This window comes from Pelodiscus sinensis, chromosome 3 (assembly GCF_049634645.1).
Source record: "Pelodiscus sinensis isolate JC-2024 chromosome 3, ASM4963464v1, whole genome shotgun sequence".
NCBI lineage: Eukaryota > Metazoa > Chordata > Testudines > Trionychidae > Pelodiscus > Pelodiscus sinensis.
In genome coordinates, this window is record NC_134713.1 from 82,009,516 (window position 1) to 82,030,794 (window position 21,279).

General features: G+C 42.6%; 1 long non-coding RNA gene across 1 annotated transcript in view; it reads left to right on the forward strand.

Annotated features, from left to right (window-relative positions):
* The first annotated feature begins 264 nt into the window (after nucleotides 1-264).
* Nucleotides 265-21,279, forward strand: part of LOC142827617 (uncharacterized) — a 34,614-nt gene continuing 13,599 nt past the window's right edge. Inside the window, exons 1-2 of the long non-coding RNA XR_012902313.1 lie at nucleotides 265-388; nucleotides 14,694-14,833. This is a non-coding gene — a long non-coding RNA (uncharacterized LOC142827617). The remainder of the gene's footprint in view (nucleotides 389-14,693; nucleotides 14,834-21,279) is intronic.

A 21,279-nucleotide genomic window follows, 5' to 3' on the forward strand; every position in this document is an offset into this window, starting at 1 on the left:
CATAGGTTGTTCTCTTAGTTCTATTCATTCTCATTAGCATCTCATGTAAACATATTAACCTGTAGTGAAAGCAAAACTTTCCATGTAACAATCAAGTGTCTTGCAGTTTAGATGGTGTGACGGGGCGGACAGGCCCCACACTGATGGACAGGGGGTAGCCCAGGCCCAGCTGGCGGAGAAAGCCCCGCCCCTCTGGCCCTGCTGGGCATGCTCCCAGCAGAGACTGGGTATAAAAGCAGAGGGAGCCCTGCAGCAGATGGAAGGAGGAGGAAGCAGACCAGTGTTTCTGCAGCAGCTGAGATGGGAATTGCCGCCTGTACCTGACCTGGAGACAGAGCAAGCAGCCGCCAACCCCAGGGAGGCAGGAGCATGCCCGCAACCCTGGCAGGTACCAACCCAGTGGCAAATGGGCCCCAGGGGAACCGGGGCGCGGTAGGAAGCAGCCCAGGGCAAAGGACCAATAGCACGGCTCGGCCTGTATTGGATTCCCCACTGAGCAGGCAGGAGCCTACCACCTTTTCCCCACTCTGGACAATCAACCCCGAGCCAGGAGAGGCTTCTTGGAGTGGCTGTGCTGTGAATACCATATGTACCCTGATAGGGGGCATGAACTTTACAGTGAGACTGGTATGGTCGTATTTACCCTGATAGAGGGACCTGGACTTTTGTGTAGGGACTACTAGGGTGGTATTCGCCCTGATAGAGTGGGCAACGGGCCCGTAAGGGAGGGGGCACAGCCCACACCAGGGGCATACCCCGTGACAGATGGGTATATTGTGGCCAATATCCACCTATAGAAGGGGTAGGCAATAATTTTTGACCGGGGGTCACTTCAGAAATTTTTTCAAGTGGCCCCAAGCCACTCCAGATAGGGGTAGGGCTTCAGGCAGAAGGGGCAGGGCCAGAACACTTCCATGCTTCCCCACCTACAGATCTTGATTGGTCTGGTGTGGGGGAGTGCACAAAGTCTTTGTCCTCCCCCACCCCAAAAACCACCAGCTGTTCTGAACAGCTGGCAATTCCCTCTAGATACCCATGCTCCTGGCAGTGAGAGGAGACTTTGTGTGCTCCCCACTGCTGCCCCCAGGTCAATCAGGGCATGTGAAGGGAGAGCACATGAAATCTCTCTCCTTGCCCCTACCCTACAAGAAAATGCCGTGATTACAGTCAACTGCCAGCTGAGCAACAGCAAACAGCTAGCAGTTGACATTAGATGCTAAGCCTCTTGCAGGACAGGAGGAGACTTCATGTGCTCCTCATGCCCCAGGGAAGTGGGGAGGAGCGGCAGGGTCTCTATGGGCCAGATCAACTCACTTGACAGGCTGCATCTGGCCTGCAGAGGCCCTTTTGCCCACTCCTGACCTACAGGAACATTTTTTTTACAGTAATGTAAGTTTACTGGTGCAGCATTATTCCTAGGTCACCTACTTATGCCAAACCTCTTTAAGCCCGAGGCCTAGTGTGGGTAAACTGAAATCTGAGAACCCTTAACCTGAAGGCCTCGCATTACAGCTTTGCTTTACTACACTCATGAATCATAAATACTTGTCAATCTTATACTCTTATAATCCTATCCTATTTATATATCTACCTCCAACTTAAGTCTATTCATCACACACTGATTACTTGTGAAATTACATATCAGTTAGCCACAACAATGGATTACACAATTAAATGATAAAATGAACTACTCGACTACACTGCCTTTCAGCTACACAGATAGTATAAAATAAATGATGAATTCTACCATAGCCTATAAGAACAGGGCACAGAAAAACTAATTTTCTGCTTCTCTCTTAATAGTTATGGATTAAAGAAGATATACTTTCTTGTCAGCATAGCCATTCCCTCAATATTTGGGCCAGATTCTCTACTCTGTTAGGCTACCTTCCACCACTCCCTTGGCATAAAGGTACCCCAGGCTGTGTCCAGACTCAGGGTTTTTTTCGGGAAAAGTAGCCTTTTCCCGAAAAAACTTCCCCTGCGTCCAGACTCAAGCCGCGTTCTTTCGAAATTATTTCGAAAGAACGCGGCTTTTCTTTCGATGGCGGTAAACCTCGTTTCACGAGGAAGAACGCCTTCTTTCGAAAGTTCCTCTTTCGAAAGAAGGCGTTCTTCAATGTAAATAGGGCTTCCTCGAAAGAGAGCATCCAGACTTGCTGGGTGCTCTCTTTCAAAAAAGCGGATTGCTCTTTCGAAAGATCCGCCTGCAGTCTAGACGCGATCTTTCGAAAGAGGCTCTTTCGAAAGATGCTTTCGAAAGAGCCTCTTTCGAAAGAAGCCTGCAGTCTAGACATAGCCCCAGAGTCAGATTAGACAGATATAGTCGGAGAGATCACAAGGATGTTTTACAACTCTGAATATGTAAATAGTTTTTCAAGAGCTAGACACTGCTATATTATTTCATTCTTTCCATCAGTGGGTCTCAGAGGAGGTCAGTACCATGAGACTCATTGTCCAGATCCAATGCCATAGATGGTGCTCAAGAATATAAAGTATAAATTCTGAGTTTTATTGGATCAATATAATTTGTTGTGAACTGCAGATGGCTTCCTTTGTGCGACTGTTTTCACCAGTTCTTACTAGGAAACTCTCAGCCGAGGGAATTCTTCAGGGGTTTAGAGTCACAGTAATGGCTATTTGGCAATTCTCCTGCTTGTGACCAGCACAGAGGTATGGCTCTGCCATTCCTACATCCCCAGCAATTTATGGTTTCAATTAACAGTCCTTTTGCTTGACAAGCAGCCAGCACTATTTAAAACAACCTTTTTAGTTCTCCAGTTTGTTTTGGGGGTGATCTCAGTATCATAGCAGCTTAGAGATTGACCTGGAATGCCTCTCTATTTCTCTTTCCCATTTCTGCCATGAACTCCTCAGCCATAGCTGAAGATCAGATTCAATTTTTTTATATAAATGTGGATATTTTATAGAACAACTTCTGAAACATTGGTCCAGCTCTAATTAGAAACCCCATTAGTGGCCTGCAGTATACCTATGACAGTACTACACTGGGTCAGCCAAATGAAATGTCTCTTAAAACAAGAGGTAGTAAGATAGGTGAAAGTAACCTAAAACTTTTTTGAGAAAGGGGCAATTACATGGGGCTGAATCTAACTTCAGTTTGGTGAATTTTACTGATTGAACAGGTAAGAAATGTTAGCCAAAGAACATTTTTAATGAATTATATGAAGGTTGGTCATTGTTAGGCTTCATTATTCTCATTTATTCACAAGTAAGAATCTCAGCAGAAATCCCCCCCAAGACTTTCATGCTGCCCTGTTAACGGATTTTGGCTAAACTCATGTATAGGCTGCTATAGGTTGAAGTTTCTTCTTTCCTTTCAATTGAAATACAAAGGTTATTTCTACCTTAGTAATATATTATACCATTTATAATGCATACTAATGTTGTCAAGATTTCTTTATACACCCAGATCTATTAAAGTTTTCATTGCTCATTGTTCTGCATCATTTTCTCATGTCCTCCACAGTAAATATGCAAACAATATCATAACCTTTACAACAGGAAATGTGCCGCTAGAAAGCCTCTCCCTCCTAGATGCATCCAGCTAAACTTTATTGATGGGAATTTAAAGACAGAAATTAATTACAAGGTTGAGTTGTTTTCACCATTGTGTGCTGCTGTGTTTGTCACATCACTTTCAGCTTCAGTGCCTGCTGTCACTTGTCCCTCCAGAAATATTAGCTTCTAATAATATTAAAATAAATAAATAAACCAAGTATGTTAGGGTGTGTGCTTTGGAAATCAAATCTCTGATGGCAGGTTATGGCCAGTGGTGAGCTATTTAATTTTACATGGTCTTCTCTATGAATGGAAATTGGGCTCCTTCCACATAAGCATCCCTGCCAATAAACAGCAGAGATGTGCGGGGAGAGGAAGGGAAATGCCAGAGTGCAACTGGCCTGTTGCAATGTAAGTTAGAGGAGCTAGCAACAGTAATGGAATTGGGCTCCCCTCCTGTGAAATGCAGGCCTCCTTTTTGCACGTGGCTTAAGAAAAAAAGTGGTTGTTGTACATTTGAAGCACCAGCTTGCTACTTTTTGAGCAGACATGCCTAGGTGGGATTCTTCTCTTGTCTGCTCCCTCAGGCACAGTGCTTTACGTGTGAACCATCAGTGTTGTGATTCATCATGGTACCATTTGTTTTTAATATTCTATTGAAACATGGTTACTGTGAGTTTTCTGTAAGGATTGCAGCTTCCTTGAAGTGCAGGTCTCAAAAGTGATTTTTATAAAAAATGGCAACATGGGATCCTACAGACAAATGCACTAGGCAATGCAGTATGGGAAGGAGGTGGACAGACTTTGGTGGGGAAGAACAAGTTAGGAACTATGTAGAAAAGCTAAACATACACAAATCCATGGGCCCAGATTTAATGCATCCAAGTGTACTGAGGGAGTTGGCAAATATCATTATGGAGCTTTTGGTCATTATCTTTGAAAACTCTTGGAGATTGGAAGAGATCCCGGATGATTCAGAAAAGGCAAATATAGTGCCCATCTTTAAAAAAGGGAAGAAGGACAATCCAGGGAACTACAGACCAGTCAGCTTTAACTCAGTCCCCGGAAAAATCATGGAGAGGATCCATTTTGCAGCACTTGGAAGAGGGGAAAGTGATCAGGAATAGCCAACATGGATTCACGAACAGCAAGTCGTGCCTGACCAATCTGATTAGCTTCTATGATGAGGTAACTGGCTCTGTGGCTATGGGAAAGTCAGTGGATGTGATATACCTTGACTTTAGCAAAGCATTTGATACAGTCTCCCACAATATTCTTGCCATCAAGTTAAGGGAATATGGATTGGATAAATGGACTGTAAGATGGATAGAAAGCTGGCTAGACTGTCGGGCCTAACAGGTAGTGATCAACAGCTCAATGTCAGGTTGACAGTCGGTTTCTAGCAGAGTGCCACAAGGCTCTGTTCTAGGACTGGTGTTGTTCAACATCTTTATTAATGACCTGGCTGAGGGGATGGATTATACCCTCAGCAAATTCGCAGATGACACTAAGGTAGGGAGAGAGGTAGATATGCTGGAGGGCAGAGATAGGGTCCAGAGTGACCTGGACAGATTAGAAGATTGGACCACAAGAAATCTGATGAGGTTCAATGAGGACAAGAAGAATCACAAGCATTGTTTGGGGGACCAAATGGCTAAGTAGCGGTACATCAGAAAAGGACCTGAGGATTACAGTGGATGAGAAGCTGAATATGAATCAGCTTGTAGCCAAAAAGGCGAATGGCATATTAGGGTGCATTAGGAGAAGCAGTGCCAGCAGATCCAAAGAAGTGATTATTCCCCTTTATTCGGCTTTGGTGAGGCCAAATCTGGAGTATTGTGTCTAGTTCTGCCCCCCCCCCCACTATAGAAAGGATGTGGATGCATTGGAGAGGGTCCAGCAGAGGGAGACCAAAATGATTAGAGGGCTGGAGCACATGACCTATGAGGAGAGACTGAGGGATCTGGGTTTGTTTAGTCTGCAGAAGAGAAGAATGAGGGGGGAGTTGATGGCAGCCTTCAACTTCCTGAAGGGAGGTTCCAAAGAGGATGGAGAAAGGCTGTTCACAGTAGTGACGGATGGCAGAACAAGGAGCAATGCTCTCAAATTACAGTGGGAGAGGTCTAGTTTGGATATTAGGAAAAACTATTCCATTAGGAGGGTGGTAAAGTACTGGAATGGGTTACCTAGGGAGGTGGTGGAATCTCCATCCTTAGAGGTGTTTAAGTCTCGGCTTGACAAAGCCCTGGCTGGTTTGATTTAGTTGGGATTGGTCCTGCCTTGGGCAGGGGGCTGGAGTTGATGACCTCCTGAGGTCTCTTCCAGCTCTATGAGTCTATGATTTATTGTCTCAGGTATTTGGGGTTCAAATTGGCTCACTCTACAAGTAATTTAAAAAATCCCCTACTCTCCAATATTTGCCAATCAAGTACTCTACAAACAGCCTGAACTCAAAAAGTCTCTTTCTTCCTTCATGCTGGTTAAATAGGATTCATTAAAACAAAAAGATTAATATAAACCTTAGTCTTCCATTTGGATTATGAATTATTCGCAGACCTTTCTTGATTTCTGTGAATGTAGCCATTATTTGCATTTACTGAAGTTGGGGGAAATTTTTGCTCTGAGTTGGCAAATCTTCAGTTCTAATATTTGCTATTCTTGATGAGATGTTGCTCATATACTGTTTCTTCCCCCGATACTTAAATATGAAAATAATGCCAAAAAATGAATTATCAATAAGTGTTTCTCTCTGCCCTCATTTCTTACATTTCTGTCTCTTCCATTTCTTCTCTTGGTTCCCCTCCTTTCTCTCACTCCCTTGCTCTTTCAGTTCCTTCCTCCCACTGTTTTCTTCGTTTTCTCTCTTTCCCTAGTTCTCTCTTTCTCTTCATACTTTGGCTTCCCTTCCCTGCCCCTCCCCTTGTCCCAATGAGCTATAGGATCCAGGAACAATGTACATAGTGGAGGTGCTGAAAAGCATTGAACTAAACTGTAAAACTGTGTATAATGGAAAGCACTTCAAGCCCGGGGATGCAACCGCAAACCTAGTTCCAGCATCTATGACAGGATCTGTACTATGCAATAGAGAAGTATCTGCTAGTACGTCTGTACTATTGTATGCCCCTGCGGCAGTAGAGAAAAGGAATTCTCTCTGTACGGAACCCTGTAAATAAAATATACAGAGAAAATGGGAAGGGTGACTAAAAGGAACCACTAATCTCTTTCTGCTCCCTTGTTTCAGCCTTCCATAGGTAGCACGTTTACAGTAGGTTGGGACTATGGCAATTTCTACCCCACTTTTCTCCCCACTCATGTTTTTTAAGCTCTTCTTCTGTTATGCTTGCACCTCTGCCCAGACTCATGGACATTGGTTAAACACAGAGGCTGTGTCTACATTGGCAAGATTTTGCACAAAAGTGGCCGCTTTTGCGCAAAATCTTGCCGCCTGTCTACATTGGCCGCGAGTATTTGCGCAAGAACAGTGACGTTGTAATGTACAAAATCAGTGCTTCTTGCGCAAATACTCTGATGCTCCCGCTCAGGGATAAATCCTCTTGCGCAAGTGTTCTTGTGCAAGAGGCCAGTGTAGACAGGTAACATCAATTTCTTGAGGAAGAAAGCCCGATGGCTAAAATGGCCATCTGAGCTTTCTTGAGCAAGAGTGAGTCTACACTGGCATGGATGCTTTTGCACAAAAGCAAATCTTTTGCGCAAAGGCACATGCCAGTATAGATGTTCTCTTGCGCAAATACTTTTAACGGAAAAACTCTTCCGTTAAAAGTATTTGCGCAAAATCATACCAGTGTAGATGCAGCCAGAGTGCGAGGAAAAGAGTTGCCTTCAGAGTGCAGATGCTTTTTTGTTTGATTTTTTTTAATCAGTCTCTTTCCCTCTGAGTAGTGCCACATGCAACTAGGATCCCAGGATCAGTCTTGAATTTTTATGGGGGTAGTGTGCCCCAAAGAACTAGCTGAGTGGGGGGCACAGACAGCCCCTCAGATTTTTACTTAAGTTTGTAGTATATGCATGGCTTTATATCAACTCAAGTTATGTCAACATTTAACCACCACGGTTAGAACATTGCTTGTACAGATACCCACTTGGCTGCTTGTGTTGGTAGCACATTGGCTCAGCAGGAATGCTTGTGTCACTGCAAAGTGTGATGCACCACGTATAGACATCCCAATGTGTAACTTGCCACCATCTGGCACATTTTTGGGAAACTTTGGCAAAGTGTGATGGTGCAGAAATGAGTTGTGCAGGAGTGACTGGCAGCATGGAATCAACTTCCTAGTTTCTAACTGCCTCCATCCCATAATCGTATCTGTATCCCGTACCTTTTGCACCTTTGTTCAAAACTCCACAAACTGCCTGTCCTTTCTGCTCACCATCACTGAAAGAATGATGGAGCTTGCAGAACTCTGCACTTTTATCATGCAAGAATGGGGTATGAATTCCTACAGTATTTGCAGAAATGCAAGAACAAATAGAATTACCTGGGAACATGACGATTCCTTGGAAAACCACATTGCTGCAAGACATAGCAATAATCAGTTCAAGGTTGTTGTTGGCCATCACGGAGCAGCTGCAGATGGTAAACTGCTACCTCTAGGCCCAAGAAACGAGCAGTGTTTGGTAGGATTGCAGCAAAACGCTGGTTTGAGATGAAGAGTGGCGGCTGCAGAACTTTCAGGCACACAAGGCCACAGGCTTGGATCTATGTACTGAGCCTGCTTCAGGGTCCCAGTACAGAAACACTGAAATAAAAGCTTTACTGATAATGGAGAAGTGAATAGGAATTGCACTGTGCAACCTTGACATGTCAGATTGCTATCAGTCAGTCAGGAATCAAAGTGTAGTCAAGAAACTGACTGTAGGAGCCATTGCCATGTCAGTGTGTGGGGTCATTAATAGCCTCCTCCTGTAAAGGACCAATGCTCTTGGCAATTTGCAGGACACTTTGCAGCTATGTGGTGCAGCTATCCTGAAATGTGGTAGCATGTGGTAATGTTTTGGCACCAGACCACCTTGTCACAGACTACATGAACAGAAAGGGCTACTTTGCTATGGTTATTCATGGATCAGTGGGGTTTCTTCACTGACATTATGTGGGCTGGTCAAGAAGAGTGCATAATACGCACATTTTTAAGAACACAGGACTATTCAGAGAGTCCAAGCAAAGACTTTTTTCCAGCTGGTAAATTACCATTGGCTATGTTGAAATGCCAATAGTGATCCTGGGCAATCTAGTCTAACCTTTGCTCTCCTTGTTCACTGGCCCCCTCGACAGCAGCAATAAATGATTCAGCTACAGTCTTAGCAGGTACAGAATAACAGTAGAATGTGATTTTGGTCATTTGAAGGGTTGTTGGAGTTCTTTATTCACAAGATTGGACCTCTTATGAGAAAAAAATCCCAAACATTATAGCTGCCTGTTGTGTCCTCCATAATATATGTGACACAAAGGATGAATAATTCTTGCTGGAATGGAAGGCAGAGTGGCAGTTTACTGAATTTGAACAGCCAGATACAAGGACTATTAGGAGAAATCAGCTTGGAGTGTATGACTCAGTGAGGCTTTGAAAGAGCATTTTAACAGTGAGCTAGTCTAGTGTTATAGTGTGCTCCACTGAGGCTTGCTCTTTTGGGGCTGGGTAGGAATAGTGTGGTGATTGCTATATGCCTAGGAACATAATGATGGCAATGGACCTATTTATTTTGGTTGTGAAGTATCCTATGAGAATTGTGACATAACAGTAACAGGTAATTGGTTGCTTTCAGAGCTGCTGCATACTCAGCACCATATGTTGTGAACTAAGAAAGATTGATTATGTCCCAAATAATAGAATTTTACTCTAACAAAAATCAGTACAAAAAGGAGGCATTTTAAAAACAAATACATAAAAAGCTTTAATAAATCAAATAGACTTTATGGAGGGGAAAGACTATTCTTGTCCATTCCAGTTATACATACACCAAGAGTGGCTTTCACTGGTCAGTGAATATGAAGCTGTGGTTGTTTTTAATATCCTTTATAGTATAGTGCTAGGGATAGGGCAGTGACTCCTGATGCCACAGTGATGGTAGAGGGCAGTATAGGGAGGTCCTGATACTTAATACTCAGTGGAATCTGCAGGTCCACCAGCATCTGAAGCATCTCTTTGAAACTTGAGAAGCCCCATTATGTCTTGGTGCATCTCCCTCTCCTTTTCCTGCAGGGCCTCCTGACTTTTCCCTCACTACTCTTTTTCCTTCTCCTAGCTGTCTGCCGTGTTCATCCCCCAGGGTCTGTGCTCTCAGTCAGATGCCACACTGCCTTCCAGGCTCTCATAAAACAAGCCATCTCAACTCCTCTTCTTTCGCCTCTTTACCTGGCTCGGGTGTTCCATGGTTGTGAGGGGGAGACACTCAGATTTCAGTGCCAGCAGCTGAAGATAAAACACAGAGGTCCATTGTCATTTGTGACAGTGGTGTGTCTAAATTAAGGATGACCCAAGACAGCTGAATAACAAGATTAAATGGAATTACTTAATCAAAGATACTTACTACGTTCTTTGTCACTGGCATCTTATTTCTCTTTCTGCTGAGAATACGCTGTGATAGTACCTGCTAAAGTCACTCCTCTAAGATACAGACACTACAGTCTCACTTCTGCTTGGGGTTGCTTATGCATGGAACCAGTCACAGCACCAACCAGGGTGAGTATGGTTCCTGAAGTTGTAGCCTGGGGACTGGTTGTCTGGGGTAGGTTAAGTCAGAGAGCAGCTGTTTGTCATATCATACCCACAATAAATATGTGGAAATAATGCAGACTGTGCTGAAAGCTTGGGAACAAAGAGGGCAAAGGTTGCCATACTGGAGGTGATCACTGACTGAAGCATTAATAAAAGTGCTGGCTGCAGGACTGGGATTTAAAAATTATTTTTTCTGGAGCCATAACCTAACTGACTTGAGTTTGGAGTTGGTTTAATTGACTTCTGTAAAGCACTGTTTACAGGAATGGCTTAATTAGGATGAGATTATATCATGGAGGTCATGAATACTGTGCTGGCCCTGCAGCTCCTAGCTGCTACAAGTGCGAGGCGAGCCCTCGAACCCCAAGGCCTACTGTGGGGAGGGCCCTGCAGCCCTGAGGCACAGTTAGCAGGTGCTCCCCTTTCCTCCATGGTGGGCCTCAGGCTTTTATCCTCCCCACCTCCTGGCTTGGCCTTTAGTCATCGCTCCTCAACAGTCCCCCCCCTCTTATGTTTAATAAAAGTCACAAACAATTCACAGCTTTCATGAAGTTTTGTTTATTGCCTGCGATCTGTCTGTGACTTTTCCTAAAAATAATCAGGAGAAAATCTTATCCGTAGGTATAATATGTTGAAATAACTACATAAAAAACAACATTAAAAGAACATTGGTGGTGAAGTCAAGCTCCAAGTTAAGAAATGTCAGAATGAATGCGGCCAGGCAATTTTAATTTGCTCCCCTTGTGCATCTGTATTACGATACATTCTTTAATTACATGATCACATACTATTTTTCCGCAAGACCCTTGCCTCATTCAGAGCATAAACAGTACTCCCTTAATGAGCAGCTGTTCCATGCATTGTTTTCTCCTTGTTGTTCAATGTGTGGCCCCAGGCTTTATTTACTGCACACTATTCAAGTCCTCCTATTAAGACAGAATTACCAATTTCCTGATAATGGGGAGTTTTTCTGTGGTATTTATCACTGTAGTATCTTAGTGCTTCACAAACATTAACTAATTAATTTTCCCAACACCCCATGAGAATAGGTGGTATTTTTATTCCTATTTTACAGATGGTGAATTGAAGCACAGAGACCATCCTTTCTCTGTCTACAGTCCCTTGCCTTATTCCCTACATATCTTCTGACTTCCACAACAAATGACACAGGCAACCTAGCTATAGCAGGAGTACATAGATCAACCACACAGACCTCAGCCGCTTGAACAAATGGAATAACTGATAACAGCAGTGTGTTGTCATCCTTTCAGTGGTTTAGCACTAGAAGGGAATGAGACTCTTTGCCAGTGGATTTCACAGATACCTGCTGACAGCAAAGTAATGGTAAAGCACAGGAATCTTGGATTTCATTCCAGGTTCTGGTAAGGTGTGTATGCTAATGGTCACAGACCTTTCTGCCCTTTCCTTTTCATCCTGAACTTTTCTGATCCATTACCTTCAGCCTGTCCTGTCCAAATCCTCTTAGTCTCTTGTCACATAGCTTCTTCACCCAGCTGCCTTGCCCATCCAGTCCAGGACGCCATAGCCATTTTGCACCTGTTTTCTTCCTGTCAGTATGTGACTCCTTTTTTCTTTTCTCTGCCAGGTACAATCTCCCTTCCCCTGGCTTCTTAAGCCATTTTAGTCTTTCCCACTATCCTTTGGGTCCCATTTCCTCACACCCCCATCTCTTCTTGGGTCTCAGCCCCAACACTCATCAGCTCCAAATCTCAGTCCAAGTCCCTCTTCCTGATCCAAGTATGCCTCCCCCAGTCTGTGCTTTGTTCCCTCTGCATTCAAGTCAGATTGTTGCTTCTCCTTGCCTCCTGAGCACCAGTAGAGCAAGCCTTGAGAGCTCAGGACGAACAGATTTTCTTTGTTTTTGTGCTTGTTTGCTCAGTGACCCATGTCAGCTGGTAGCAGCAATTAAAAGGAAACTCCTGCTTGGCTTTTGTAGCTCTGGGATGGAACATAGTCAGTACAGATGGATTCTTCAGAGAATTAAGACACAGCAACTGCCATACTTGGTCAGACCAATGGTCCATCTAGCCCAACAATAGCCATTACCAGAGCTCCAGGGAGAGTGTACAGAAAAGGGGAATTGTGGCACAATCCATCCCCATCTTCACCTGCTGGCTTCTGGCATGGGATTACATTCCTGATCATCTTGGCTAATAGATTTCCCTTCTATGAGCTTTTAAAAAAATATTGTTGTGCATTGAGCTGAAGTTTTCAGAGGCCTATCCACAATGATTCCAAATTTTTTTTTCTTGGGTGATAACACTTAATTTAGAAACCATCACTAATTATGTGTACTTGGCTGGCAATCTCTGACAAAACTCACTTTCCTTATCTTTTCGTGTTGAACAAATGGCTTCCTAAAACCTAACCTAACCAAACTCAGGAAATGTTACTTTTTCCTCTTTTTTTCTTGGTGTTCTGATTTCATTCTAATTTTTTTCCCATTGTTTTTTAGTTTATTTATTTAGGTTTGTGACATCTGCATTTTTTTTCCTTTTTGATTATTTCCCTGATAGAGTGATAAATTATATCATTCCCTCCCATGTCCTCGTTAATAATCAATACAATTCATTCAGGACTATCATCTTGTCCTTACAATTTCTTAACCATCAAAAAAAAGCCATGTTCGGTCACTGCTGTAATGTTTCCTCAGCCAGCCTTACTTCATGCTGTGCCATCAAGGTGCATTTGTGAATTGCCAAATGCTACAACAAAATTCATCACTGCAGTCACTTCTGGTTTAAAACAAATGTCCAAATCTATGGACTGACAACTTTTTAATAGTCTTGACTGAGTATTTAGGCTTCACTAATAGACTGCCTCTGTATTTATTTACTTCTATCTTGCTGCTTATTTCATGTTCTGGTAAAATCAAGAACAACTTGCTCTGTTTTCTAGTAGCATCTTAACTTTCCCACAGTTCCTTTTTGTTTGTTTGTTTGTTTGTTTGAACCAAAATTTTGCATGTGTTCTCTCAGAATTAGCTATTTTTCTGACTTCTGTTTAAGTTTGGAATCCTAATTTGGCTTAACCTTAAAGTTTAATCCAGGCTTCCAGCATTTTCCTAGATGGTTACTAGGACCAGACACTTTTCTGTTTAATCTATACAGGTGTATGTAGGGCTTTTGTTGGTAGTAACTGAGCACCTCTGAAGAATTTGCAATACAAATCACAATAACAATCATTTATGTCTCCCTGAACAAAAAACTAACGTGGCCACAGCTGCAGTACAGAACTTTGAGTTCAGGTAAAGAAATAACATTTGGGGCCTGATCCCTTAGACCTCACTGAGGCAAAATGATCAGTGAAATCAGTGCCCCAAATCCTACCACCTAGAAAACTCAGTACTCAGCCTGAGAACTCAGGCCTGGCCTGGCTTCATGGGCACAGAACAGCAAGTGGCTCCTGAGAGCAGGTACATCCCTTGGCAGTAGTTACCCACTCCTTCATCCCTACACAGAAAAAAGTTTCAAGTGTCCACACTAGTTTCTGTAAAAGAATTACATATCTTGAGTTAGTGGTAGACATGAATATGGCAAAGGAGGCATTGGCAATGTAGTAGTGAGCATTGCTGCCTTCCAAGCAGTTGACCTGGATTTGATTCCCAGCCAGTGTAAGGATTTGACTTTTTAAAGAGTGGATTAGATAAACATCTATCAGGGATGGTCTAGATGGTGCTTGGTCCTGCCATGAGGGCAGAGGACTGGATCTGATGTCCTCTCAAGGTCCCTTCCAGTTCTAGGGCTCTTTGATTCTATAAATAAATTAGCTGTGTAAATGCCTAGTGTGCATTTACCCACTATGTAAAGTCCAAATACATCTCCCTTCCTTATGCATTACTGGGTTTACATCCCAGAGCCACTATCTCCAGAGCCTGGGGTAATAAGCCACCTTCCTCAGAGTGTCAGCAGAAACCATTTAACACTTTCTTGCTAGAACCAAAGCTTGCTAATTGGCTGGATGCTCCTGTTTAATTGCTAACTGCAAGCTATTGCTACATTGTGTTTTCACACCAAACATTGTACAGGCAATTGTAATATTGGTTAGTGCTTATAGTTAATGTGTTTCTATACATCATTCACTTGTGTCTCCATAGGATAGATTTTTAAACATGACCTCAGTGATGAATTACATTCTAAATGTTACATAGTCCCAATATGAAACATCCTGAATCTCATTTAAAAGGGGAAAACACTCTCAACTTATAAAGACAAAAATTACTTGATACTTTTTATTTTTTTGTGCAAGGAAACACCATATATTATAAAAAGCAAAGTAGTCCCTATTGGAGTATTAGGCTATAATTGTATGTTGCGTTCTTATGACTAAAGCATTTATGGTATCATAAGAACTGCCTAATGAATGTACTGCCTTGTAATGCTCCATGGGGTATACTTTATTTTCTCTCTGTTACAGCTTTTGTCTCTGCAGATATTTTTAAAGGCTCAGTGTTAAGAAAGCAGAACTCATAGTGATCATGTATGTTTGTTAGAAGCTGCTGATCATGGAGAACACCAGTGACTTGAATGATTCAAACTTATCTGGAATTTTTACAGGTAATTACACACAGATGAGAACTGATGACTGCTGGGATTTTCTGCATTTTGCAAATTATACTTAATAATATATTGGCATGCACTGAAGCAACATTATACCTATTTCTGTAATACGTGATGTGTTATATGTCCATAGATTTCCCACAACTTAATTCTGATATGACAAATTTATGTTGATTGATTCTTTTTAGCCTTTGAAAAATAATTTTCTTTTCTGATGGTTCAGTTGCTAAATCCACCATTGTAAAACAGTTAAGAGTCTTTTTACTCATTTTCCCTGGATTTAAAACCCATGTCAAGTGAAATACTAGGTTTGGGTTTTTTTATTCTTAAGTAATTAATAAATGACTTGTCAGCATCATAGATGTGTGTTGCAATTTAAAGTTAGGGCAAATAGTGTAATGAATTTTAGAGTTCTATTACTTTGGTAAGGATTTAGGTATGACAGTCTGATTGGTTTGCAGATGTCTCAGATTCAATTATAGCATTTCCAGAGAGATGGAAAAGATGTCTAAGTTCATCCTGTCCAACCCCTTCCAAAGTAGGAATACATCCTGTATTACACTTTATAGGGAAAGCCATCATGGAATCCATTATGCTTCTCTCTCTTTCCAAGGTGTTTGGCGCCAGTACAAGTTAGAGTTGCAAGGAGCAGCTCTAAGTTATATAACAGATATAAGGTTTAACAGTAACTTTATATCAAAGGAGGATCAGGTGTAGCAAAATTCTGCTTTGTCTCTCCCCTGTTCTCTTGTGGAATGCCCACACAATCCCCATGTGCTGGGTACGAGTGGTGCAGGAGATAGCAGTGCTGTCTTTGCCAGCCATTTCCCTGTGTAGGGGGAATTCACTATTTACTGTTACCCTGTGTTATGTCCACTTTCCCACTATGGCAGAATCTGAGGAATAGTGTTTTGTCCAGTGTAATTTTAAAGACCTTTTTATACCCCCTATCTCCTTGGAGGCTATTCAACAGCTTAATCAGTCACACTCTCAGGAAGTAAAAGCTTTCTAATGTCCATCCTATATTTTGCTTTTCTTAATTTTGTTTAATTACAAAATTAAACTAGTTCCTTTTACTAGGCTAAAAAACCCCTCTCCCTTTTTGTTGTTTACATGTCTCAAGTATTTTAGACTGTTATCATGGCTGAATTGGTCAGGTCTATCTGCACAGAGAGGAGCGGGGAGAGGCTTCATTCAGTTAGCTGAACCAATTCCTACTGAGTGCTGTAGCTGCTGTGTGATTTGCTGAAGTGCTTATCTTGCACCCTGAAAACCTCCCCTTCTGCAACTACCTATCCAAGTTTCCAGGTACACTCCTCCCAAATCAGCATAAAATATATCCCTCTGCTCTTCCTAGTTACTGGTCACTCTCCACAGCTCCACCAGATCTTCCTTTTTCTGTGTACCTGAGACATTTTTCCCTCAAGCACACCAGTTGATGCTTTGGTCCCGCTACCCATTTCTGTTTCCTTCCTATCCTTCCTCCACAGCCCACCACTTGCTGCCACTCTTCTCCCTTTCACCCTAGTTGTTGGTTCCCTGAGCCCTCATACCCATTCACCCAATGTTGCTTCCTTCCCTCCCCTCCGTTCCCCTCCCCCACCTTACTAGGTTCTCTCACACTGCTCCTTCCCACCCTTTCTTTGTTGCCTTCTCCCCTCACTGGCTCCATTTGTTCGCTAATACTATCAGTTTGCCTTGACTCCTAGCCTCCTAGTTTCCTCATTCCTCTCCCCATTCTCCTACACCTTGTTACTTCTCTCATTTCCTCAGTTCCTTTCTAACTGTCCAGGTATTTATACTCTGCTCATTGCCACAACAACAGGGAATATTAATTCCATAGGGTCAGGAAATTACTGTATTTGGGAGTATATCTAGCACATATCTACTTTAGGTCCTTTCATGTTCAGCAATGAGGCAAGCATACAGGATATGGGATAGATTCTGCTTGGCCCTTTCATGGCTATAGAGTGAAAAGGGGATGGAGGAAAGAGCCTTTCCCCAATTCTACTTGTATAGAGCCCACCATAAGGGTTAGACAGAACTGCAATCTCTGAGATCAGGAGAATAAATGTGTAAGAACCTGTGCAACCTCCTTCAGGAGCAAAATATTGTAAAGGGATAGAAAGGAGCCACACCCTGGCCCTCCCTCCTTATACATCCACCAGATTTTGCCAACTATGTGGCAGGAAACTAACTTGCAGCTAGCTATGAGCTGTAACAGTGTGCCCATTGTACATGCACACTGGGAAATGCAAGACACATTCTGTCTTCCTGAGGCAAAAGTTCACGTAGTGATCCTTCCACATAGAGTGGACTGGGGCAAGATATGGTTACATTTTTTATCATTAACTGTACTTATATGGTCAATGAGGCCCTTAGAACTGTCATACGTTTGTTTTTAAGAATTAGTGATTAACTAAGGAGATGTGTTGAAAAAATAACACAGCAAAATACAAAATTTCCAATAAATTCTTGAAATGTATCATGAATTAGGTCCATCAGTGGCTGTTAGTCAGGATGGGTAGGAATGGTGTTCCTAACCTCTGTTTGTCTGGAAATGGGTGACTAGGGAGGGATGATGTGAGGATTGCCTGTTGTGCTCCCTCCCTCTGGGGTATCTGGTACTGGCCACTTTGGGCAGACAGGATATGGGGTAGATGGACCTTTGGTCTGACCCTGTATGGCCATTCATAAGTTCTTATGACAATTTCTTGTTTCTGAAACTGGAGGAAGTGACAAGGAAGAAGATATTTTAGGCTTGATTCTGATGAACAGGGAGGATTTGGTAGCAAAATGTCAATGATTCTAAGTAAAGAAAGGTCTGAAGTCAGGAGAATAAGGACAACATCTGTTTCAAAACAGATCTTGGACAAACAACAGGTTTTAATAAACTCAGAGGAAATGTAGATAAGGTTTTTGGGAAGAAAATCTGAAGGACTTGGGAGTTCAAGAGAGTGGACAGTTTTTCAAGGAGACAATATTAAAAGCAAAACTGCCAACTATGCTAGGAGGAAATAAAGGAAGAGGTCGATGTGGCTCCATCTCTTTGATGACCTGAAAATCAAATATCAATCCTACAAAATTGGAAACATGAACAAATCACTAAAGAGAAAGACAAAAGAATAGCACAAACATGCAGTCACAAAATCAGAAATGTTAAGGCACAGAATGAGTTACATTAAGCAAGGTTCATAAAAGTCCCAATATCCTTTATATACATTAGGAGCAAGAAAAAGACAAAGGAAAATATTCCATTTCCTAGGTCAGGGAGAGTTAAATGGTGAGGTTCCAGTGTACTAGAGAAGGGCAAACACAGGACATTTTTACAAAGGAGAACAGAAAAAATCCGAAAAATGATAGACCAGTCAGTCTAACTTTTATACCTGGAGAGATAATGGAACAAATCATTAAATGAGGTCTAGGGTACCTTTTTTTGGGTCAAGGACCACTGACCCACAGAAAAATCAGTCGGGATCCATGCACAAGGAAGAAGCTAAAAACAAACAAACCCCAAACCAAAATCTACATACCTCTCAGTAACATGCCCCGCCTCCCCGACAGAGAAGGTGAAAGACACGCCCCTCATTACCTTCACGCACTAGAGCCTGGCAAGGTACAAGCTAGTAGGGATGCCAGGGGAGGGGAAGCACCAGTCTGGGCTTCCCAATGCTGGGAGGGAGCCCCAAACCTCAGGAGCTAGTTCCAGGCAAGCTAGGGGATGCATCCAGCCCCGGGCCTTAGGTTTCCCACCCCTGCATTAAACAATCAATATGTAAGCACTGAAGGATAATAGAATTAGAATTAACATCTAACAGGGATTTGTCAAGAATAAATAATTGCAAATCAACCTAATTTGCTTCTTTGACAGCTTTAGTGTATAGGGGAGAAGCATTAGGTAGGATATATCATGATTTTCAGTGAGGCCTTTGATAAACAGCTGCAAAGTTGGCTTACAAATGCTATCAAAGTGGGAGGGCGCATCTAGTCGATTCCCACAGAAATCAGTCCTGGGTCCAGTACTAATCAATATTTTCATTAGTGATTTAGAGACAATGTTAAAATTCAACACAGTCTTGACAGACTGGAGAACTGGTCTGTAGTCAACAAGATCTAATTCAGTAAAGACACGTGCAAGCTACTTAGGCTATGTCTATATTGCAGTGCTATTTCGGGACACTGAAGTATTACAAAATAGCTATCCCGCATCTTCATAGCAAGCCTGTTGTTTCTAAATATAATGGGTTCGCTCTTGTGACATCCCTGTAAACTTCATTCCAGTAAGGGACGTTTTGGAATAGTGGGTTATTTTGAAATTTGATGTGGTGTAGACAGCACCAAAGTACAAAATAAGCTATTTTGAAATAAGATCACAATAAGATATGCACTTTGCATAGCTCAAGATGCTTATCTTATTTTGAACTATTGTGTAGTGTAGACACACACTTAGGAAAAATCAAATGCAGAATGACAAAAGAGGCAATAAGTGGCAGCAGAGTCAATGGATCACAAATTATTCTGGGATGTATGAACGTGAGTGTTGTATGCAAGACGTGGGAGGTAATAGTGTGCTCATGTCCTGCTGCTTGGCAATGGTGAGACATCACTGGAATACTGCCTCCAATTCTGAGTGACACCATTTAGGAAAGATAAGAACAAACTGAAGAAATGTCAGAAGTAAGGAACAAATAACATTTAGAAAACCTTACTTATATGGAAAGTTTGAAGAGAGAACTCCAAATTGGGCATGCATATCTTTGAGAAATGAATACTGAGGAGGGCTCTCATATCAATCTTGAGACATGTTAAGGGCTGATATAAAGAGGATTGTGATCAATTGTTCTCCATTTCTATTGAAGGTAGGACAAGAAGTAATGGATTTAATCTGAAGCAATGGACATTTAGGTTAGATATTAAGAAGAACTTTCTAACTATAAGGGTAGGTAAGAGTAGGTAAGCTTCTGGAAGAGACTTTCAAGGAAGTATGTAGAATCCCTGACCCTGGAGATTTGTATATCATATTGGACAAACACCAATCATGGATTATGTACATTTGCTAGATTGAACCTGAGCAAAGGGCCGGGGGAGGGAGGCGGGAGGAGGGATGGAGTTGTTGCCCTATTAAGGTTCCTTTCAGCCCTATATTCTTATGATTTTGTGCTTACATTTTTGCAATATACTTATATTTGGTATGGTGTACATCTGTAGGCAAATACAAAAGGGTCTTTGGGACTATTTGATTTTGGGGTGAAGCATTTGCCAGTAGTTTAACAAACATAATTTGGTTTTGGGAAACTATTCATATACAGTATTCTGGATAAATACCTGGTAGAATTCCTAGTTGTATATGCCACATTTTAAGGCATATCAAAACAAAATGTATTTAGAAGTTGCAGATGGCTATTCAGACGTCTAAGGATAATTTTTCTGAATCCCTCCATTTACCTCATTGTTGTTTTTCCATTGTTCCCGAAACCCTCCCTCCCCATTTTTGCTCAGCTACCTGTAGCCCAATGTTTTCCCTGTAATGTTTTCCATCGACATATGGAATAAAATTTATATGTGCCAAGGCTTGTGGGGATGTGTACCACCGGTACACCACCAGTACTGCCTGCTTGATGTGAGCACTGTGGATGCTCTGCTAATCAGTTGGGTAGCATTGAGCTTGTAGGGAACACTGATGTGGCCCTCTTCTTAGTTGTCTCTTATGAGTAAAGATTGACTGCTCTATGAATTTACCTCTTATCTGATGAAGTGGGTTTTACTCTTGAAAGCTCATGAGCTATACATAGTTTTAGTCTCAAAGGGTATATCTACACTACAAAGTTAGTTCAAACTAACGGATGTTAGTTCGAACTAACTTTCATAGGTGCTACACTAGCACTCCGTTAGTTCGAATTTAACTAGAACTAACGGAGCACTTAGTTCGAACTAGGTAATCCTCATTCCACGAGGATTAAGCCTAGTTCGAATTTCCTAGTTCGAATTAAGGGCTGTGTAGACCCTTAATTCGAACTAGTGGGAGGCTAGCCCTTCCCAGCTTGCCCTGGTGGCCACTCTGGCCAACAGCAGGCAAACTCTAAGGGCTCCGGGGCCGGGAGGGGGGCAGTAAAGGGCCACGGGCCGGCTACACAGTTTGTGCCAGTTGCAAGGCTTCCAGCACCCGTGCCAGCACACCCAGCAGCTGACACCCATGAGCCAGCCACCCAATGACACCCAACCCTCCCCCTCTTCCCGGAACCAGCCTGGCAGCTCCCAGGACCCTGCCTGGGGCCGCAAGAGGCGGGCGCCCGCGTGGTCTAGTGCAGAGATAGTGGACCTCATCAAGGTTTGGGGGGAAGCCTCCAATGTCCACGATCTCCGCACTAGCCACAGGAACGCAGCTGTCTACGGCCGCATGGCTGCCAGCCTGGCTGCCAGGGGCCACCAGCGCAGCCGGGAGC